A 25,223-nucleotide genomic window follows, 5' to 3' on the forward strand; every position below is an offset into this window, starting at 1 on the left:
TGGTAATTTGTTTTGTAGCACAGAAAATTAATATGGGTCCCGATTTTTTTTAATCAACACCTTTCTAGAACTTATTCTTGTTCCCTTACTACCACTCTGTCCCATCTCAAGAAAGTATCCCAAACCCCACAGTGTGTAGAGTTTATATAATATTCTCACTCTGGATTAATTTTGTTTTCTTTATCCATAATTTTGTATTCATTTTATTTATTCATTTGCTTTACAAACTGTCCCATTTTCTTTTCAGATGAGGTCTTGCTCTATTGCCCAGGCTGGAGTGCAGTGGCTCAATCATAGCCCACTACAGCCTCAAACTCCTGGGCTCAAGGGATCCTCCTGCCTCAGCCTCCTGAGTAGCAGGGACTACAGGTATGCACCATCATACCCAGCCAATTTTTAATTCTTTTTGTAGATATGGGATCTTGCTGTGTTGCCCAGCCTGGTCTCGAACTCCTGGCCTCAAGCAATCCTCCCGCCTCGGCCTCCCAAAATGCTTGGATTATAGTCATGAGCGACTGTGCTTGACCCCCATTTTCTTTTTAATTTTTTTTGTTCTTTTTCAATTTATTTGTATGTTCCATTTTCTATGCTAGAAATATAAATTGCCTCTACCAGATCTGCATTTTGTAGTTTAACTGACAAGCAAAAAGCCTCTGGCCAGAAGCTTTTGTTTGCTGCTCTCAGCTGCAACTGTAGAATCCCATGAATAGGGTAAATTAGTCACCCCTGGCCTATTTTCCCTTGTTTTCTTATATGGGATTTCATTCACAAACTGCTTTTTTTCGTGGCCCCAACTTGACATTTGCTGGGAGATTTAGATATGGAGTACCTAGATTTAGAACCTGATTCAATATCTATCATTTATTCTTTTTACACACACTATGTAGTTGGCACTATACTAGTTCTCTGCTTTCAGTAAGAAAAAGGTTATAAATAATCCTTGCCTTTAGGTAGCTACTGGTCTATAATCCAGAAATATGTAACAATAAACTATAGTAAGTGCTATGAAGAAACAAAACAGGAAGCTGAGGGAACTGCTGCTACCTTCAATTCCCGTCTGGTAAATGCTGGCTAGAGCTTGTTTCCCTCCCCGTATTCCCCTGATTTGTTCTGTAAAATGTGATCTAGAAGCTAAGTACAGCATTGAATGTCCTAGCTTAGATCTATGACCACTCTGCTTTCCAACTTTTACTCAAGAGAAGGTAGTTGCCAAGTCACTGGTCAGTAAACTGGGGGCAGTCTGAGGACATCAGGCATCCCTTCTCCATCAGGGAGACCTGGTAAACATTTTAATGTTCAGGAATGAACTACCAGAAAAAATAAAACAAGGCCCTTGGAAAATATTCTTCAGGCCCAATAATGAGAAATAAAGGGCTTAGAAAAAAAGCTGAGAAAATCATTTCCCTAATTACTCCCAAAACAATATATTTTTAGATACTCTCTGATCTTGATGTCTCTAAAGAATAAAATATTCAATATCTGCCTATTCAACGAACATGTTGCTAGTTGTAGCACATGCAAAGAAAATGCTGTTGGGTATCCAACTAGTTTACAAGCAGTGCTCCAAGGGAAATGAATGGGATCGGGTATAGCTCTTTACTTCTAAAATGAAAGTGATTCTGACCTACAGTTTTTTTCTGGACAATATCCATCCTACAGCATTCAAAGACACAGTTCAGTCTTTCCCATTTGTTTTTTACCACTGGATTAAAAATTTAAAGTAATGAACCATTTAAAAAATTTGGAAATATTCTTAGTTGGGATAGTGGAGTCTGAAACATAAAGACACAAAATTCTAGTAAATCCAGCCAAACATGAGGTGGAATGCCAGAGACACTGGATCAGGGTTTCTTGGAGGCCCATGGAGGAAACAGCTGGTGGCCAAAGAACACTTTGCAGTCCATGCTGGAGCAATGGTGAGACGCTCAATATTGAAAAAGGCCAATCAGTAACCAGAGTAAAAAGTGAGGCTTAGTTCCCATCTATAACAATAACGTACTCTCCAAGTTTTCTTTCTCACTTTGAAAGACAAAGGGCTTGACAATCCAAGTAGAGAAAAGCAATCATTAAACGAGAATGATCTGTTTCCAATAACTTCTCCAAAATCTCTCATCTTAAATTCTGCTTAGGACTGACTTAAGACTATTTAATGTTGAATACAGAAATAAGTTCATTTACATTCTCATAATCTGATTATTCTGATTCATAATTAAGTACAGGCAGCAATTTTAAAATCTTATTATTGTGTTTCTAAAAAATTACAACATAAATTCTGTTACCAGAATGTAAATAAATGAGACTGGAGAGAAAATTCTAATTGAACAGGATATATGTAAATTCTACAGGCAAGAACTCCCTAGAAAGTCACCATAATCTTAATGATATTCTCCCTCCTGTGAATAGAATCAACGTTCTTTTATTGAGAATATTATACTTTTAAAGGGGATAAAACTGAAAGAAATAAAATTCTGTATGCTGTCCAGGTATAGGACTAAATACACAGTCAATTCAAATGTATGAGTTATCAAGACAATGCTATCATTTTCTATGTCATTAACAAATATTTTCCATACAACTTATTTAAAAAGGTAAATAGTTCAGATTAATAACTTCCAAGTTTAGTAATTTAAAAGTAAGACTTCTAAATTTAAAACATCAATTTTCTTGTTACGATACTTGAGATCACTAAGAGAAAGAATTAAAAATTAAAAACCAATAACCAAAAAAAAATCTTAGGCAGAGATGTAATTATTTATGTAACAAAATTTCTTCTGAAAAATCCACTGAGTTACTGCATCACTCATTTATATACTATTTTCTGACAACTGCAGTTATGAAAGGGCTACACTATGTTTCACAAAATGTCAAGCAAATGAAGGTAATATAGAGGACTTTTCACCAATGCTTTTGCTAGTAGTTAGACTTCAGTAGCCTTTAGAGACCATTAAGTACCTTTTGGCTAATTGGCCAATGGTAGATTAATCCTGTTTTTATTCCAGCAACACTATTTTAACACCCTTACACTCTGTCAGTGCAGAGTCTGAATGACAAAATAATATTGTGCATGAATAATAAGCAGAAAAGTTAAATTAACATTTCATGTTTCACATGCCATACCTAGGTGTCAGAGGAACTTTCTTTTTTAAGTCACTGACATTCAACTTTTTTAAACAATCTCATGTTGACATCTTATTGAGGTGAATCTTCCTAATTACTGCTAATTGCCTATCAAGAAAAAAAAACTCTTTTCATGAAGTGTAGTTGTCTGCTACAGATGAACCCAGCTCCAGTGTGCACATTAAAGACAAAGCATGACACTTAAGGTGCTACTTTGTTATAAGGTCATACTAAATATGGTTTGCAATTAACAAAGCAGTTTTTTTATGGGTCTGAAAATGCCAATCTGTCTTGATGTGTTCAAATTAGGTTCTATCAGAGAAATATGGATATCTGCATATGGATAAGAGATACGCTACTCTCAATAACATTTACAAGGAGTTAAATTAATTCAATGCCCTTATACTTTGTAACACAAGTTCTAGCTAATGTCCAATTAAATATTTTGTAACTATGTTTAAATATTTCTCAAAATGAAAATCAACACTATTATTTCAAGTGTCAAATTATTCAAAACAGTTTACTAATACTTTTAATTCTGAAAGACCAAAAATACTCAAAACATTTAACAAGTACTTTTAATTTATATGAATGGTTTTAACATTATATGCCTTTATAGCAAATTTTAACTTATGTGATATTAGCAAGGTAGTGTCTTTCAAAATAATCTGAATAACTAAATGAACGCATTTTGATTGGATTTGTTGAACCACATCACTTCAATTTCTGTTCCCACAAGTATGGGGAAAATAATGGATAGTAAAAACATATCATATGTGAAATTTAGAAAGTCAACTAATATAATTGACTTTCAAGTATTCATGGGAAAAATAAATATTTGTCTATTCACAGAAAAAAGAGTTTGTTGGTTGGTTGTTATTTCAAATCTTCTGTTTAAGTTACGAGAAGAAAAGCTCTCTTTTTTTTTCTTTTATTATTATACTTTAAGTTTTAGGGTACATGTGCACATTGTGCAGGTTAGTTACATATGTATACATGTGCCACGCTGGTGCACTGCACCCACTAATTCTCAGTAAACTATCGCAAGAACAAAAAACCAAACACCGCATATTCTCACTCATAGGTGGGAATTGAACAATGAGATCACATGGACACAGGAAGGGGAACATCACACTCTGGGGACTGTTGTGGGGTGCGGGGAGGGGGTACGGATAGCATTGGGAGATATACCTAATGCTAGAAGAAAAGCTCTCTTGAAAACTAAATACCAGGTACTAAATACTGGGACAGATAATGGGAACCAAAAGTATATCCAGAATAATTCATCATCCTCACTACCAACATAATTTCTCAATGTTTATATGGTAATATTATGAGTTCAGTCATAGCCCTCCTAAACACGAGACTTAAATATGACATGCTTACTAACGACTATGAGGTTGCAATGCATACCCATTCTGACTCCTTTCCTCAATAGGAAATAAAGAGGATGGTAGCGCTATTTGATGTCCTAAAGGAGAAACTGTGCAATGTCTTTCGGAACTCCTCTTTTTCACTCTCCTTCTCCTGCTTAAATTCAGTTAATTCAACATAGAAATAGCTATTCCTCACATGTCCTATTTACTATTCACCACTTTAATTATATTCTTCCTTCACCCTCTTTGTCAATATTTTTTTGTTACTGGAGTAGAGTGGCAGTAAGAAGAAAAGAATCCATCCCAATTTAAAGATGTTTTAAGTGAACGTCCATTCAAAGAACCAAGAAAAAAAATAAACATGCCAGATCAACAAAAACAATACTTGATGTTTCAGGGTGATGTTAACAGCATTATCTGCATCTAAGTAAAGAACGGCAGCCTCCCGCCCTCATAACCAAGCCTTGGTCAGGCCTGGGGAGCTCTCTGAGGTGGTAGCAGGAGAAGGAAGCATGAGGACATTGTACACGCAGAGTTTGGAGCCTCTTCCACCAAGAGGATCTGGCTTTGGAGCATCAGAAAATGAAACTGAATTTGCTGAAGGTGAAAGTGAAGCTAAACAGGAAATTCTTAAAAACAAAGATCTGGCTGTTCAACATGACCATTTTGATGGGCTTGGATGGACTAAATAAAGATAATATCACCGTTTGTAAACTGGAGATGTTTTTAAGGCTAAAAATCTCATTGAGGTAATGTGGAATTCTCATGAAGCCCGTGAAAAATTTCTTCATCCAGGAATTTTTTAGACAAGTGAATTTTTTGAGTGATACATGTCAAGGTGACAATGGATTTCCAAATGGGTTAGATGTTACCTTTGAAGTAACTGAATTAAGGAAATTAATGGGCAGTTAAAACACCATGGTTGGAAACAATGAAGGGAGTACGGTACTTGGCCTCAAACTCCCTGATCTTCTAGGTTATGCAGAAAAGGCGACTTTTCATTTTTCCCATGGAACAAAAGACGCTTCCCACGGCCTTTCTTCAAACCATGGCCCAGAAACTTCAAAAGGAATTTATCTGTAAAATTACATGAAGTTACTGAACAGTTCCCTTGGAGCTCACTTCTGGAAATGACAGAAGATGATCAGCCAGGTACAGTCTTCCCATATGAAAGACCAGCCACACCATCAACTGGAAAGGCATGTGGCGAGACCTGGGCTGCCACTTAAGGACAGCATCATTTGCTGTTTGAAAGTAAGGCAGACATTCACTTAAATCATGTCTTTCACATGCCATGGTCATCGATTTTCAGAATTCTTCCATCTTACCAAGAAAATGTGTTTTGCTGAAAGTTAACCAGGAACTGACAGGCTACACTACAAGGGATATAAGCTTCATCAAAGATTTTGAACTTCAGTTGAATAAACCACTCATATTTGATTCAGTTTTTTCAGCATTTCTCTGAGGTGGGATGTTGGCACCCATGGTGATAAACTGTGAGTCCTGCTGATAGTTTCACCTTGGGGGACCAACAAGTGTCCAAGGATTCGGCATGCACAGCACCGGAGCAGAGTGCAGGCGACCACCTAGGTGGAGAAGCACGCTGGGCCAGCGGACCGCAACTGTGTACGCCAACACGTTTAAAGCCAAGCCAGTGCAGTTTGGGAGAACTTTTCCAAACACTTTTTTCTCAACACAGGAAACCTCTGCAACCTCAACTATGGGGAGGGCCCCAAAGTGTATTCGTGAACTGGCTGAATGTATCTGCCAGTTTTATGGCACCAGGATTGTCTTTAGGCTTGGCAACATGGCTCTGTTGGAACTTAATTACTACTTTCCTATGGGAGTGCAGACAGGCAACAGGATATGTGATAGCATCTAGTTTTGAGCTGGGATAAGGTTCCTGTAGCTGACACCGCAGCGGGAGAAGCTCTGGGACCCTGATGGCAGTGAGTTGCCCACCATGCAATTTCTCTCAGAGTAAATGCGGATGAGAGATTCTTTGACTGCAGTCTATGTGAAATACCCCATTCACGAATTTTAAAGACATACACATGAAAAGAGGCCATAACTTTTAAAGTACAATTATAATGACTGAGTTATCAGAAACAGACTACCAAATATCTGCAGAAGTCTCATGAAGACTGCTGATTCATCTCTGATTAAACTTGGTTTTCCCAAAAATCAGATTTCAATACTTTTATTTGACTGTTTTCTTGTCCTTGTGGTGTGCTATTACAATAGTATTACTTCTTATTTTATGGTATTTTATTGCTCTAAAAGGCCTTTGTGGACTAGCCAGAGGAAATCAATATCCATGTATAGTATTAAATTGCTCATAATACTTAATTCCTACATAAGCTTCAAAAGAGGGGCATCAGTATTCCTTAGAATAATTTTTGACTTCTAAAAATTTATAATAGAGCATGATATATTTCTGAAATTTAAATTTTATAAGATAAAGAATTTCTCAGTAAGCCTCTGAAAAGTATGAATATAAGCATTAAATTACATTTGAATCAGTTCTTAGGAAGTCTACATTATCACATTAATCTAAATTAAATATTACCAACTTTGGGGGTTATAGAGTCAAAGGCTAAAGATCATCATTTGCAGCTCCAAATTCATATATTCAAGCTAGCGAAAGATATATGTTTCTTAAATATATCCTAAATATGAATAACATCTTAATACTTAAAAACTGAAATATTTTCATGATAGGGTCAATAGTTAACTGTATGTCTCTCGTTGGTTGTACCGTATCTAAGTCTTGCAAATAAAGTGCTTGGATGAAAGCCAGTCAGGGAATTTCAAAACCCTACAACTCATTACAAATTTAACAGCAGCAGTACTAAGTATTCATATGATGTTGATCATTTATAAATATACCCTACAAAAATTCTCAAGAGAAGCAATAATGTTTTTTTCTATTCCCTGTATAAATTTCATAAGGTTCAAGATAGTGAAAAATGGACATTTTTAAAAAGGACTTTTAAAAATCTTTGGATTTGATAAAATAAAAAGTTACTGATACCATTTAAAATGGGATTTTAAAAAACTAAGGACCAACATATGTAAAAATTACCAAAAAAAGTCTTTCATAGCATAGAGTAGAAATTTCTTTTATATAGAAAAAAGAGATTTGCAAAGTTTTGACCTATACTATATTATTCCAGGTATTTCTCATAGATTTCACTGAAAAGCTATTTTTTCCAACACACAAAATTCCACATGGGAACTTCTACCATCATCCTTCCCTTCATTTTCTATTCAGAATTGTTTTCTGTTTATCATATTCTTTCAAGTAAAAAGGCTTGACCTAACAAAGTAGGTCACTCAATAAATAAAGTCAAATAAATACCTGACTCTCAGGCAGTTATGCTACATCAAGGACAATGATTCATGTAGATCTTTAGTAAGAGGGTAAGTCTGGGTGTTCTTCCATTTTTATTAATCAAGCCAGTTGATCTGCTTTTCTTCTAAATCAGTAGTTCTCAAATAGTACATACTATCCAGATGTGTGTGTATTTTGGAAATTTGTTGGGGCACTTTTGAGTGCCACAATGATTGGCAACTGAAGTGGGTGACAGCAAAGAATACATAAGTACTGCAATGTATAAATCAGTCCTGCCCAATAGAAACTACTCTGTACCCTCATGACTCTGAAATTCCTGTCAATTACTCATGTAGGTGACAATTAACATATAATGAAATAAACCTAAATCCTAACTCAAAATGACATACAGACATATAATGAAATAAACCTAAATCCTAACTCAAAATGACATACAGACAAAGTATTTGTATTCCTGGGGCTCCGCAAATTTAACTATCTTGTAAATTAGAGGAAGAGTAGAAGATGAGAATGAGTAGTTCTTTCCTTCTCTGAGGTAGAGCTATAAGAATGTAGGCTTACCACATGGCCAATACGCATGGCCAGAGCTGCATGGAGAAAGCTGGTCTGGTCTGGAATGAAGAGATGTGAGAAAGAAGCATTAAAAACATTAGAGTGTCTGTCTGCAATTTTCTGTACCTTTACCAAGTCTATGATCTACAGTTCATCCTTTGATTTTGTGTTTTTTTCTTATGTTAGTTTGAAGTCTGTTTCTATCACTTGCTATCAAGACAGTCTTGTTAATACAGTCTTCTTAGTAAAGTCCAACAGTCTCTTCTCAGTTTTCTATTATCACTTCCTCTATGCGATCTGACACTGTTGACCAAAGCTTCTCTTTTTCTTGTTAAAAACTTTCTCTCCCTTGTTTCTTTATTAAAGTACTCAATTTTTCCTCCACATTCTCTGTACAGTTCTTTTGGATCTCCTTCTCTGACTCCTCTTTGCCCATATAGCAGATAACTTGCCCAAACTTAAGATCTTGCTGCAAAGATTTGTTCCACCTCCAGCATTCTTTCTCTGGGCTAATGACATCAGTAGATTTCCTTCTTCATTTTTAATGAAATATTTCAATATACCATAGGTATATAAAGAAAAATACAATGAATGCCCATGTGTTAACCAGTCAACTAAGACAATATATTACCAATACAGTTGAAGCTATGAACGTCTCTACTGATCCACCAGAAATAATCACTATCCTGAATAACTTTGGTGTTTATTTTTCCCTTACCTTTCTTTATACTTTTAGAATATATACACATATAGACTCCTCAACCATATAGCAATTTAAAGACACTATTTCACATTTTAACAATCCCTGAAATTGTAATACAACTTCCCTTCCTAGATACCACACAATACCTGCTATTATTTAAACAATATTTTTTCTTTTAAATTGCATATTCTGTTGTTTGCTGGTGAATATGAGTCCTATTATCTTAGTATATTACTGATCCAGCAATCTTGCTGAAATCTCTTATTAATTATAGTAATTTGTCTTCAGATTCTGTGGAGACAAGCATAATGCATGGGAACTAATGATGGTTTTGTTTCTTCATTTCTAATATATTTAACTTTCACTTCTGTCTCTTATATTAATGTGCTGATTAGGTACTCAAGTACAACATCAAAGACAAACAATGATAGCAGGCATAGAAGTATTCTTCCTGATTTCAAAAAGAATGCATCTAACTTCTTTAAGTATGATGGCTAGTTCAGGTTTTTGGTAGACACCTTTTAACAGAACTGTTTCAGGTTTTTGGTAGACACCTTTTAACAGAATAAGAAAGTTCCCTGCTAGTCCTAGTTTGCTAAGATAATTTTTATGATGAACAGATATTTAATTTTATCAAAAAAATTTTACCTTTTTTATTGTGGTAAAAAAACACGAGATCTACTTTCTTAACACATTTTCAAGTGTGCAGTACATAAACTTCCCTCTTACAACTGCTTATGCTTGCAGCCCATAAATTCAGGTATGTTATGTTTTCATTTTCATTTGTCTCAAGGTATTTTCTAATTTTCTTTGTGACATCTTTAACCCATTGGTTGTTTAAGAGTGTTTGGTTTAGCTGGGCATGGTGGCTTACGCCTGTAATCCCAGCAGTTTAAGAGGCCAAGGCGAGTGAATCACTTGAGGTCAGGAGTTTGAGACCAGCCTGGTCAACATGGCGAAACCTTGTCTCTCCAAAAATACAAAAAAATTAGCCAGGCATGGTGGCTCGCGCCTGTCATCCCAGCTACTCAGGAGGCTGAGGCAGGAGAATCACTTGAACCCAGAAGGTGGAGGTTGCAGTGAGCTGAGATCATGCCACTGCACTCCAGCCTGGGTGATAGAGCGAGACTCCGTCTCAAAAACAGAGAATGTTTTGTTTAATTTCTACACATTTGTGGATTTTACAGTTCTCCTTCTGCTATTGATCTTTAGCTTCATACCATTATGATCAGAAAAGATACCTTGTATTATTTCAACCTTCTTAAATTTAAGGTATGTTTTTGGCCTAACATGTAGTCTATCCTGGAAAATATTTCATGTGCACTTGAGAAGAATATATATTCTGCTGTTGTTGGGTAGAGTATTCTCTACACATCTGTTAGGTTCAATTGGTCCACAGTCTTGTTCAAGTCCTCTGATTCCGTATTAATCTTGTTCTATCCATTGTTGAAAGTGGAGTACTTACGCCTCCTATTATTGTGTTGCTGCCTATTTCTCCCTTCAGCTGTCAAAGTTTGCTTCCTATACATACAGGAGTTCGGAGGTTTGCCACATAAATATTTATAACTGTTTTATCTTCTTGGTGAATAGGCCCTTCTTTCAGGTGAATGTCTTTGTCTCTTATAATGGTTTTTGATTTAATATCTGATATTGGTATAGCCACCCCTTCTCTCCTTTGCTTACCCTTTGTGTGGAATATAGTTTTCCATCTCTTCACTATAAGCCTGTGTCGTTAAAACTAAAGTGAGTCTCATAGAGACAGGATATAGTTGAATTCTGTTTTTTTAATCCATTCAGCAATGCTCCATCTCTTGACTGGGGAATGTAATCCATTTATATTTAATTATTGATGGTGAAAAAATTTCCTATTGCTACCTTGTTGTTTTCTGTCTTACAGCTCTTTTGTCTCTCTTTTCCTCTGTTGCTATCTTTCATTGTATTTCATTGATTTTTTTTTTTTTTTTTTTTGCGGTGACACGTTTTGACTCCTTTTTCACTTTCTTTGTGTATCTTCTATAGGTATTTTCTTCGTGATCACCATGGAGCTTACATAAAATATATTGTTTATAACAATCTTTTAAGCTGATAACAACATAACTTCAATCACATACAAAATATTCATACGTTTACTTCTCACATGTAATTTGGTGAAACAAATTACATCTTTTTATATTATGTATTCATTATCATATTTTTAGTTATGTTTTTTAATACCTATTATTGTAATTTCTATGCCAGAATAAAAAGTGATTACACACCACTATTTACCTTTACCAGTGACCTTTATACTTTCACATGCTTTTAAGTATTGCTGTTTAGCATATTTTTGTTTCAACTTGAAGAACTCAGTTTAGTATTTCTTCTAAGAAAGGTCTAGTGGTGATGAAGTCCCTCTACTTTTGTCTGTCTGGGAAAGTCTCTTTCACTTTCATTTTTGAAGACAGTTTTGCCAGACATAATATTCTTGGTTGGCACGTTTTTATCTTTTTAAGGTGTACACTTCTTTAAGTTTATTTCTTAAGGCTGTTTCGTATATTTACAGAGTTGTGCAATTATCACCACAGACTAACTGTAGAGTACTTCTAAAGAACCTCATGCCCATTTACAGAAACTCCTTTCCAATCCCTGGCTCTAGTCAACCACTGAATCCAATTTCTGTCTATGGATTTTGCCTTTTCTGGACATTTTATATAAGTAGAATCATACTGTATATGGTCTTTTATTATTAGCTTCTTCCACTCAGCAATATGCTTTCAAGGTTCATCCATATTGTAACATATGTTAGTATTTTATTCCTTTTTATTAATGAATGATAATCCACTGTATGGATACACCACAGTTTTTTCTCCATTCATAAGTTGATGGACCCATAGGTTGTTTCCCCTTTGGGCTACTATGAATAATGCTTCTATCAATGAATGTACAAGTTTTTTATGTGAACTTATGTTTTCAGTTCTTTTTTTTTTTTTTTGCGACGGAGTCTCGCTCCGTCGCCCAGGTTGGAGTTCAGTGGTGTGATCTCGGCTCACTTCAAGCTCCGCCTCCCAGGTTCACGCCATTCTCCTGCCTCAGCCTCTCGAATAGCTGGGACTACAGGTGCCCGCCACTACACCCGGCTCATTTTTTTTTTTTTTTTGTATTTTATTTTAGTAGAGAAGGGGTTTCACCCTGTTAGCCAGGATGGTCTCGATCTCCTGACCTCATGATCCACCCGCCTCAGCCTCCCAAAGTGCTGGGATTACAGGCTTGAGCCACCACGCCTGGCCGTGTTTTCAGTTCTCTTGAATGTATACCTGGGAGTGGAAATGGTAGGTTATTTGGTAACTCTATGTTTCACTTTGTGAGGATCTGTCAAACCATTTCCCAAAATGCCTGTGCCATTTTACATTCCCATAGCATTGTAAGAAGGTTACAATTTCTCTATATCCTTATCAACACTTGTTAATGTTTGTCAACTTATTAGTCTCAACGATCCAGCTTCTGGATTTGTTGATCATGTCTGCTGCATTTTTACTTTCTACAGTATCAACTTTGCCCTTATTTTAATATTTCTATTTTCTTTGGGTGTCTTAGTTTGGGCTGCTATAATAAATTATCATAGACTGGATGGCTTAAATAACAAACATTTATTTATTATGATCTGGATGGTGGGAAGTCCAAGATTAAGTTGTGGGTAGATCTGGTGTCTGGTGAGGCCATTCTTCCAAGTTGCCATATGGCAGAGAGCAGAGAGATCTCCTGTTTCTTCCTCTTTTTATAAGGGCATTAATCCCATCATGGGGACCCCCACCCTCATGAACTAATGTAAACCTAACTCATTCTCAAAGCCTCCACTTTTGAAATGATCACATTGGGGGTTATGAATTATGGGGGAACACATATATTTAGTCTACAACACTGGGTTTATTCAATTTCTCATTCTTAAATAAAATGTTTAGCTCTGTGATTCTTAGACTTCTTCTAGTCTTACTACAAGTATTTAAGGATATAAATTTCCATCTGAGTACCACCTTAGTCACATTCTAAAAGTTTCCATCTGTGTTATTTCATTGTGATTCAATCTGAAGTATTTTTCATTTTCATTTTGTTTTCTTCTTTGACCCATTAGTTTTTAGAAATGCCTCTATAAATTCGCATCAGATATTTTTAAGTTAACTTTTTAAAGTATTTTCTACTTCACTTGTGTTAGATAATATTATTTATATGATACAAATCCTTTGAAATTTATGGAATGTTGTTTTGTGGCCTAGTTATGTGAACATTTTTGATAAATACTTAGAGAAAGACTTTTTATTGCTCTGTTAAAATAATGTATATCTTTAATGACTTTTTATCAGCATTACTTAAAAGTACTGATATTATCAATACATGAATTATTTATTTTGAGCCTAAGTTATTAGATGTTTATATTTTAGAGGCTCTCTGCTCCCTTTTCCAGCAAATCTCCTCAAAATAACTCTAAAATGTATGCATATTTAATTATATCCTCCAATTCCTCTCTTTCTGTTCCCATTCCTCAATTCCTCCCATGAACTGATTCTAATAAGCAGCAGTTGGCATAGAGAATGATAAAGTATATCATTCCCTTCTTGATATACTTTAACCATTTGGCTTCTAAGATACTCTTTTCTCTTGCTTTTCCCTTTCACTGTCTCTCCTTTCTGGTCCTTTCTCATCTGTCCAACTTCTCAATATTGGAGGGCCTAGAGCTCAGATCTTGGACCTTATCTCTTTTGTACCTATCTCCACGCCCTTGGTGATTTCATTCAGCTTCATTTTTAAATGCCATCTACATACTCATGGCTGCAAAATTTATATGTCTAGCCCAGGCTTATCCCCTAAATTTTAAACTCATACATCCTACTACTTACTTGATATTTCCAGTTCACTAACAAATTACCATTTGGCTACAAACGATAAGCTGTTGTTGATTTTAGATCCTAAGGATTTAGTTTCTTTTTAATTTTTTTTGCAAGTTCTAGTATGCATTTATGAGGCCCTTTTTAATATTTTATTCAACTTTCTTGGTATTTTCTCACCACAATATTTAGTATATTACATTGTCACAAATATAATTCTTCTATCATCAACTTTCTACTCACTTTGTTAAAAATCTGAAAAATATCTTAAATACCTCTTTTTTCTTTACCTTCCTATATGCAATTAGTCATCAAACTTTTGGGGTTATAACACTGCAAAGTCTCTTGTTTTTTAAAAAACTTTCTATTTCTATTAATATTGTCTAGATCTCTTCCTAATCATCTTTTGCCTTGATATTTAAACAATAATTTATCTAGTTGCTTGCATTCAATCTCTAGTCTCTCGAGCCTTAGTCTCAGTCCTTATTCTACATCAGAATCACCTGAGAGCTTTAAAAAACTACCAAGGTACAGGGCCTAACTCTTAGATATTCAAATTTAATTGGTCTATGGTCAGGCCTTGGCACAAGTATTTTTCAAAGTTCCCTAGGTGAGGATAATAAGTGGTCAGGGTTGAGAACCACAGCCAAACCAGATTATTCACTATTCTCAACAAACTGCTATGTCAGCTGGATGTCTTTTCAAGCTATCCTTTCTTCTAATGACTTTGCTCAATGCACACAACTTCCAAAATCATACAAAACCTTAAGGTTAAGCCCAAATACCACTCCTTCAAAAGCCTTAATCAAGAATGACAGGAACGAATAACTCTCTCTCTCCAGATGCATTTAAACATCCATGGTATATATACACATGCACACATATACATATATATCTCTATATCTCACAGTTTCCTTTTATTATTATACATATGTTCAACTGTGTTATTATCGGGGACAAGGATCACATTTAATTCATTGTTGAATCCCATTATTATAGCGCTTTACATGTGTTAGGTACATTAAACTAAATTGAATTGTAACAAACATACTTATCCATGTGCATACCAATATTCTAGTCATTTAAAACCAAACTCTAAAATATATGCACAGTTAAATAGTATATCAATTCAATCGTGATAAATATGCTACAATTTTTCACTTCCTGAAATATTGATATTGATGAGACACACCTATCTGAAAGTATGTTGATGTAAAAAATCAGGACACTACCAGAAATATAAAATTGTGCAATATATTATAACACTGCTTTATTTTAAACAGAAAAGAAATTTCTAACTGATGCTATTCAGGTCACATATTCTCATATTAATATTTTCTTTGGTAAGATAAGAAATGAATCTGAAAACAGAGTATAAGAAGTATAATTTTATAGTATACAGTGTTCCAAGTGGTAATAATAGTTTCCTACAAAGTCTAATATAGGACACAGATATTCTGTTAACAAATACCACTTGCTTCATCTAGAATAGAAGACAGGACATAGGAATAAGACAGTCACGTCCAATTCCACATGGATTCTCAGCTCTGATCCTGGGTTTTGCACAGTTTACCTTGCGAACATGATCCGAGTGACATTTCACAAATTCCTGGATAAATGTTGCTACACTCTGCTAGGAGAGAGACAGGCTATGTCACGCACAGATCAATAACCGCACTGTGTTTCATCAGCCTCAAAATCAAAAGTGCTTCATCTGGCAAAAGCCATGGCCCTAGAGAATCTGACGTATATAAACTGAATACCCTACAAGGAATGTGTACTACACAAACTATTGGGGTAAGGTAAAAGAAAACTCTGGAGATTAGCAATAAGGTACAAAAAGAGTAGTTTTCTACTTCATTATTACTAGCGGTGTGAACACAGATCACAAAAACGCAAATGAGGCTATTTAAAATTCTGCAATTCCTGACAGGAAAAAAAAATGGCTCTGGTACAGTTTAATACCTTTTATCTTTCAAATAAGAATTCTGTAAATAAATATAAACCAAGGACAAATATAAGTTTGGATACAATAACAATCAGAAATAACTCCAAATACAGAAATTTTTAAAATGAAGATCCATGAAATAAGGCCCTTTTAGTGTTAAAGGGTTTGCTAAAGGTCTCTTCAGATTTAGTAGTTTTCATGCTCAATGTTTATATGCTAGATTAACTAGAAAACCCAAGGCATTTGTTGAATGGGCTGTGCTCTGTTGTTTTTAATTCCAAATTCTGACTCTTAGCAAAAGTCTTTTATTTGAGGCTTGATTAAACTAATTTAAGATTATTTGGTTAATGTAATTGGACAACATATGAAGCAAATTTGAAAACACAAATTCTAAAAAGGAAACTGCTTTAAGATTGCCATTGCCAAAAAAGTTTCTGCAGCAAAACGTGCTACTGCAGAACTTAGCTGGATCTGACTCAGACGGTAGGGGAATCAATAATTCATCAAGAAATCAGAGAAGATAATGATGTTTAATCATAAACTAAACAACAGTATATAATGTTTTTTATGAATATTGAGAAAATATGTAATATTTATCAAATTATGGTGTGGGCACTATAGAACATACAAAATTAGGTAAAGCATATTCTTGCTTTTAAATTGTTTATAATGTAAAAGGTAAATAAATATCACAAAAGGAGGCTAGACCACCACTTGGATAAGAATAAGGAAATAACATTTATTTGTTTCTCTTATATCCCCTAGCCTAGAGGCACAGCCACATTCTAATATAAAGATCTGGAAATACCAGCTGGGTGGACGAGGGCTAGGGAATTTGTTACCTTGACAGGTCAGATGGGAAGTGTGCCCATAAAAAAGGAGCTACCCTGGCCGGGCACAATGGCTTACGCGTGTAATCCTAGCACTTGGGGAGGCCAAGACGGGTAGATCACCTGAGGTCGGGTGTTTCAGACCAGCCTGGCCAACGTGGTGAAACCCTGTCTCTACTAAAAATACAAAAATTAGCCAGACGTGTTGGCATGCACCTGTAATCCCAGTTACTCAGGAGGCTGAAGCAGGAGAATCTCTTGAATCCGGGGTGGACAGAGGTTGCAGTGAGCCGAGATCGCGCCACTGCACTCCATCCTAGGCAACAAGAGCGAAACTCCGTCTCAAAGAAAAAAAAAAAAAAAGAGCCACTCTTTGAGTACTCTCACTACCTTTCATAGTCTAAGGTCAAATTCCACTTCATATTTCAAAATGCTCCTCCTACCATCTTTTAATCATAGTCTTAACAGCCATTGTGACAGTGCATTATCTTAAATAAAAGTTTAAAAGGCACCATTTTTGGAGGGGTAGTTATACCACTGGAATGCAAATGCAGTATAAAAATAAATTCATAAAAATAACTAAGTCCAGAAAGCATTATTGGAACAGTAAGGGCTTTGTAGAAACTATAAAGCAGATGAGACCAGAATGAGTGCCTCTCTTTCCAAAAATATCTCTTAGAAACAAACAACCAAAAAACAAAACCACTGAATATTCCTAGTAGAACTCTAGGCACTAAGCTCCAGAACCGAGGTAAAGCAGGGCAGAAATAAGCCAAGAGTAATTGATTATTTAAAGACAGTTTTTCTAGTCTCGTACAGTCAGGAAGAAAAAATATTATCTTGCAATACAGAATACATTCTTAATAACTTGTTTTTGGAGAAGTCAAAATTTAAGTAATGGACTACTTTTAAAAGCCAACTTTTAATAACGAAAGACAAAAAAATCTTGAAAGTAGCCAGATAGAAATAATGCATTACTTATAGGGATATGCTAATTTGAATGAGAGTAGATTTCTTAACTGAAACTATGGAGGCCAAAAGAAAAGTGGCACAATTGTTCTCCAAAACAACAACTTTTTTTTTTTCTTAAAGAACTGTTGTCTGCAAATTCTATATCCTTCAGGAATGAAGAGAGACTTCACAGACAACCTATATACTTAAAAAAAAGTACATACCTTAATTAAACATACTTAATTGCTACCAAATACTATAAAACACTCTATTCAACAGCAGCTGAAATCGTAATTTTGTTCAAGTTCCCATGAAATATTCAACAAGATAGACCATATCTAGACCATAAAACCAACCTCAACAAATTTGGAAATATACACAGACTAGCCTCTGGTCATAATGGAATAAAACTAAAATTTGATAACAAAAAAGAAAAAGGAAAACCTGCAAACACTCATACATTAAACAATATATTTTTAAATAATACGCAAGTCAAAGAGGAAGGTTCAGAGAAAATTTAAAAAGCAAGAACGTAATGAAATGTAAAATATAGTATATTAAAAGAATATGGGATGCAGCTAAAGCAGTGATGGAAGGGAAATTTATAGCACTAAACAGTTATATCAGAAAAGAGAATTCTAAGATCTTATAGCAAGCAGTTAGAAAAAGGCCAAAATAAACCCAAAGCAAGCAGAAAAAAAGGAACTAACAAAGATAAGAGCAGAAATAAATAAAACTGACAATAGAAAAACAAAGAAAATCAATGAAACAAAAAGCTGGCTCTTGAAAAATCAACTAAATTGTTGCTTCTAGCAAGAACAAGAAAAATAAAAAGAAGACACAAATCCTCTTATCAGAAATGAAACAAGGACTATCACTACAGATCTTGCAGTTATATAATCTAATAAGAGAACAATATCATTAAGTAGAGTTTACCCCCAGAATATAAGAATAGATCAGCATAAGGAAACCTATTAATGTAATTCACTATATCAACAGAGTAAATTGGGGAAAACTCTATTATCATCTCCATAAATTTCAAAAAGTTATTTAACTAAACAATTTTTCCTAATTAAAAACTCTTACAGGCTGGGCATGGTAGTTCATGCCTATAATCCCGGAACTTTGGGAGGCCAAGGTGAGAGGACTGCTTGAGGCCAGGTATTCAAGACAACCCTGAGCAACAAAGTGAGATCCCATCTCTACAAAAAAATTTTTAAAATAGTTGGGCATGGTGACACACACCCAGCAGTTTGAGGTTACAGTGAGCCATGATCACGTCACTGCACTCTAGCCTGGGCAACAGAGAAAGACCCTGTCTCAACAACAACAAAAAAGAAACAAAAAAAAACCACTACAAACTCTTAGAAAGCTAAAAATAGGGCTGGGCGCGGTGGCTCATGCCTGTAATCCTAGCACTTTGGGAGGCCGAGGTGGGTGGATCACCTGAGGTCAGGAGTTCGAGACCAGCCTGGCCAACATGGTGAAACCCCCTCTCTACTAAAAAATACAAAAATTAGCCAGGCATGGTGGCAGGCACCTGTAATCCCAGCTACTCAGGAGGCTGAGGCAGGAGAATCGCTTGAACCCAGGAGGCGGAGGCTGCAGTGAGCCAAGATCGCGCCATTGCACTCCAGCTTGGGCGACAGAGCGAGACTCCATTTCAAAAAAAAAAAAGAAAGCTAAAAATAGAAGAAAACTTTCTTAACTTGATATGTTATCTATCAAAATGTACAGTAAGCATCACACTTAAAGCTTAACTTTAAAGACAGTTATAAGTCAAGCTATTTGTCACTTTTTTTACTCTTCGATTTTATTATATCTCAGATCACTTTTACTCTAATCAAATAGCTTCCTCTAGTGAGGAGTTTAGTGGAGAATAATGTTAGATTTGGAGGTTAGACTTTTTTTTTCTGATCCTAATCTTTGTTTTTTTTTTTTTTTTTGAGACAGAGTCTTGCTCTGTCACCCAGGCTGCAGTGCAATGGCATGATCTCAGCTCACTGCAACCTCTGCCTCCTGGGCTCAAGCTATTCTCCTGCCTCAGCCTCCTGAGTAGCTAGGATTACAGGCACATGCCACCATGCCCGGCTAATTGCTTGTATTTTTAGTAGAGACGGGGTTTCACTATGTTGGTCAGGCTGGTCTCGAACTCATGACCTCAGGTGATCTGCCCACCTCTGCCTTCCAAAGTGCTGAGATTACAGGCATGAGCCACCACACTTGGCCTGATCCTCATTTTATGAAATATTTTAACAGAGAATAGAATTTATACTGATGCATTTTATTTCAGCACACACTGAAGATCTGTTCCACTGTCTTATGGTTTCTACTATTGCTTTTGAGAAGTCAGTTGCCATTCTAACTTCTCTTGAAAAAAAAAATTTCACCATTTAGTCTCCCATCCTTCAGGAGTCCTAATTAATGACAGACCTTCTTTTTCCCTTCATAACTCATATATCTTCTGTGTTTTTCATTCCTTTGTCTCTATGCCATATTCTGAATAAATTATTCTATCATCTAGTCATTTCCCTCATCCAGTTAACTAATTCTGAAGCTCTTCTCCTGTATGTAATTACAGTCAGTGAACTTTTAATTTTACTTACTGTATGATTTCACTTCTAAACACTCTCTATGGTTCTTTTCAAATACATCAGGCCACTTGTAATTTCTTGTGCTTTACAAATATTTTTTAGCATGTTGGCTGACAGTTTAAGCTGTCATTCATTCATTCCATTGAAGGTTTTTGTTTTTTGTTTTTTTAGTGCCTTGATAAATTTTACCTTTTGTCTCTAGTGGTCTGCTATTTCCCCTGATTTCTCCGGGTTTGGATTTACTTCATTTCATTCATGTTTCAAAGTACTGGGTCTCTCACATTGATACAAGATCACCATAGGGATGAAAATAACTTTACCTTAAAACTAATGATTTAATATGGAAAACAAAAAGGCAGCAATTCTACTACTTACACACAATGTAGAGGAATACTTTTGCAGAAGAGTTATCAGTATCCCTAAGTATGCAGAGAAGTGCTTTAATAAGATGCTTCCTAGTTTATGAAATATATTTGTTTGATCCTTTATCTTTTTAAAGATAAGGAATTAATCACTTAGAAAATGTGTTGCTTCCTTCAGGTGTTATACCTAGTAAGTGATGTAGCTGGGACAGATCTTAATCTTCTACACATTAAACAGTGTTCCTAGGACTGTTAATTAATGGCTCACTGAAGTCTCAGGAATGGGTAAATAAATCAAAATGGATTACAGTCTTTAATACGAAACCCACAACTGTGAAACTACCAGGAAGAAACACTGGGAAAAAACACTTCAGGGCACTGGTTTGGGCCAATATTTTTTGAGTAAGATTTCAAAAGCACAGGTAACAAAAGCAAAAATAGACAAATGGGATTATGTCAAGCTAAAATGCTTCTGCACAGCAATGGAAACAATCAACAAAGAGACAACCTAAATAATGAGAAAAAATATCTGCAAAGTATCCATCTGAAAAGGGATTAATAACAATAATATACAAAGAACTCAAACAATAGCAAAAACAAATAATACAATTAAAAATGGGCAAAAGATTTGAACAGACATTTCTCTAAAAAAAGACATAAATGGCCAAAAGGTATAAGAAAAAATGTTCAGTGTCATTAATCATAAGTGATATGCAAATCAAAACCACATTGAGGTATCATCTCACCCCAGTCAAAATGGCTGTTATCAAAAAGACAAAAATTAACAGATGCTGGTGAGGACGTAGAGAAAAGGGAATTTTCATACATTATTGATGGACATGCAAATTAGTACAGCCACTATGGAAAACAGTATGGAGTTTCTTCAAAAAAACCAGAAATAGAACTACCATATGATCCAAGAATCCCATTACTGGGGTATACAGCTAAAGGAAATGAAATCAGTATGTCAAAAATACCTCCATTTCCATGTTTACTGCAGCATTATTCACAACAGCCAAGATACGGAATCAATCTAGTTATCCAACAACAGATGAATGGATAAAGAAAATGTGATATATATACACAATAGAATACTATTTAGCCATGACAAAGGAATAAAATCCTGTCATTTCTAATAAGATGGGAGTAACTGAAGGACATTATGATAAATAAAATAAGCCAGGCACACAAATACAAATATCACATATTCTCACTCAAATGCAGATGCTAAATAAAAGTGATCACTTGAAGGTAGTGAGTAGAATGGTGGTTACCAGAGGCTACAAAGGGTGGCAGGCGTCGGGGTGAAGAGAACTTGGTTAACGTGTACAAAAATACAGTTAGATAGAAGGAATAAGTTCTAGTGTTCAGTAGTACAGTAGGGCAACTACAGTTAGCAATAATTTATTGTATGTTTCAAAATAGCTGTAAGAGAAGATCTAGAATGTTCTCAACACAAAGAAATAAATTTTTGAGATAATGGATATTATAATTACCCACACAATGCATACAATTCACATTGTATGCATGTAACAAAATATCACATGTACCCCATAAATATGAACAACTATTATGTATCAATAATTTTAAAATGGGTACATAAGGGGTGTGACAGAATACTAGAGAGTTTTCAAATAGTATGATTTAAAAGATAGGTAATTTTGGTAATATTAATGGTATTAATTACTAATGGGTGACAGTTGAAAAGAGTAGTTTATTATAGGAAATCTTAAGCCAGCTATGATAACACGGCCTGGAACAGGAATATGATTCTTGGAAAAAGTCTAGGGAGAATTTTAGGATATGTATAAAATCACACACCTGATGAGATCATTTATTTTATATTAGTTATATTTAAAAGTTATAGAATCAGACTAGAAATAAAGATTAAATATACAAGTACGGATGTCAATAACTTCATACCTTCTTCAGACAGATGAACAATCAATTCAAATACAATATGGTAAGTTTTCAGAAAATGTGTTCAAAGTGTTTAGCTATGGAAATCACAGAAGCCATATTCTGAAGTTGAAATTTTTTGCCAAATATTAAATGTCCATTCAAATGAAACTAGTAAGAGCAATAAAATTCCTTTGCTTGGCTAACCATATGTGAATCTAAAATTTTTGGACTCAAATTATTATATTTTTAATATAATTTTGAAAAAATTCTACTATACTTAAAAGGGGTAAAATGTAAAATATGTCGGTATTTTTATTTTCTTAAAAATCTGTGCAGGATGATTAGAGAGAGATGACTCTATAGTCAGAACACAAGGTTCAAGGTTTTGACTTCCCATTTACTAACCATGACCCATGGATAAGTCATTTACCCACACAGTCTCTTTTTTTCCTGTATAAAAACAGGATAATAATTCTTATCCAATTAACTCATGCATATTCTGTATTTCTCAAATTGTGAAAGTATGTGAAAATGCTTTGCAAATTTAAAGCATCATAAAAATGTTATATTTCTAAGTGCCTTAAATTTAATTTGATATGAAATATAAATACATACTCAAATACTTTATTTATATATTCCAGTGTATGATATCCCTTGTTCTGAAGATGATTAATTGAAGAATGTTCCCATGGGTACTTTAAGCAACAATTACAACTGTAGTGAATATAGTCATACAACTGTTGCCACAGTCTACAATAGCTTCCATTAACAATTCTTGAATCTATCACGGGGAACTTCTGTTATAGCTAAGAAGTCTCCAGGAACTTCTGTGACAGCTAAGAAGTCTTATATATTAGCATTGTTGACATAAGACAAGCTCAGATAAATAGGGTGTTGCTACTATGAATCTGCTTATGTATATTTTTATTGACTACTTCCACAGTTGGCTCATATAATGAGTTTTATGCAGATTTGTTTTTAATTATTACTATAAAGTGGTATTTTTATTTAAAACATCTATATAAATATACAAAGCCAAATATGTAATATCTGATGATATTTCTAGAGCATTTCTGTATTTTCAAAGAATCTATAAAAATAATTCACGATAATAGATACTAACTGCCTCAAATCGTTCAAGGAATGAGCTGGAATAAATTAATAAATAAATATAATTTTTTAAAAAAGTAAATAACAAAGGTCATCCAATGATTAAAGTTCTTAATCATTTAATATATATGCTATTCTGATTTTAGAACACTAAAATAACTTTCCTTCCTATAATTGTGTATTATTGTGACCTTGAGAATGCATTTATTTGAAACATTGCATAGTAAAGAAGGCCTACTAGTTAGAGTCAGAACACCAGAATTTGAGCAAAAGATCTAAAACATACTAGTGAAATAAACATGCACAAGTTAACTAAACTCTCTGGATCTCAACTGAATTATTTTTTGAATGAGAATAATTATGTCAGTTTATAAAGATCAAATAAGAAAAATACTAAGTTTGCAAAAGCTTCCACTGTGCAAATATAACCTAATCTCATTACTGAAAAATAAAATCAGCTTTTTCAAAAAATAAATACAACAAATCAAAATAAACTTTTGAGAAGGCATACAGTAGCTGAGTCATTCAGTAGGCATATGAACTTATACAAGTTAATTTCTGTAAAATGGAGATAAAAATAGTATCTAATCTCACAGGGATGTTGTGAAAATTAAATGAATGATTGCACACAAAGTGCTTAGAAGATGCCCTGTATGTAGTAAGCACGTAAAGGTTAGCTATTCTCACTATTATTATTATCATAATCCGTCTGGACTAACTTTTCCCCATTAATATTTATTATCCTTCTTCTGTACTGCAGGGCAGTGTACTCATGAAGTTGAAAAGTGCAAGAGGACTCCTAATAAACCTGAAAGTGATTCTGCTAATTTTGTTACACTACCTCTCATCCTTTGGGCCTTGGTGTCAATGTCACCTTCTCGGAAATGCCATTCTTTGAACAAGGGTGATCTAAAACCAACCTTTCTCTCCCTTTATCCCTAATTACAATGCACTCTCTGTAATCTTTAATTATTTTACTTATTCTGTTGCATGGTTATTATATTCTGTCTCTTACCACAAATAAGCTCCATGAGAGTAAAACCATACCTGTGTCTAGTTCACTGTTGTGTTCCCACTATCCTTCATGGACCCTAGCACACAGAAGATACCCAAGCAATGCTTGATGAATGAAAGAATGATCTTAATGGGTTACTATGCAGCCAAATTTGGAAATCTGAGACAAGAGGAAAGATAACTACTATGGTACAGATGTGATAATTCCACCGTTGAGAGCCCCAACACTGGCTTACTTCAACTAAGGGCAATAATATTTTCAAGGATCAATCCTTAAATGTTGGTAGTTTTAATTGCCTTAGCCACCAAATACACAGAATCATGAAGTAAAGAAAATATTACGTGGGAAAAGGAATTGGAATAGTATTGAACTGTCATGCCTATATGTATTAGTATGATTTGTCTTTGTTCTTCTAGTAATTAATTTAGAAAAAAAAGAAAACAGCCACTGAAAGTTCATGTGAGATTTACAGGCTAAAATACACCCACTGTACTCTTTACTCATGAAATTTTAAATGTTTTGTTCAATCTTTGATATCATATTTGACAG

At 34.7% G+C, this 25,223-nt stretch overlaps 1 protein-coding gene and 1 pseudogene across 11 annotated transcripts in view; one reads left to right on the forward strand and one right to left on the reverse strand.

Annotated features, from left to right (window-relative positions):
* The window catches only part of CNTLN (centlein), a 478,854-nt gene that overhangs the window by 49,568 nt on the left and 404,063 nt on the right, over positions 1–25,223 (reverse strand). The window lies entirely within an intron of this gene.
* On the forward strand, positions 5,006–6,402 carry LOC100610725 (sorting and assembly machinery component 50 homolog; annotated as a pseudogene).

This window comes from Pan troglodytes, chromosome 11 (genome assembly GCF_028858775.2).
Source record: "Pan troglodytes isolate AG18354 chromosome 11, NHGRI_mPanTro3-v2.0_pri, whole genome shotgun sequence".
NCBI classification, from domain to species: Eukaryota; Metazoa; Chordata; class Mammalia; order Primates; family Hominidae; genus Pan; species Pan troglodytes.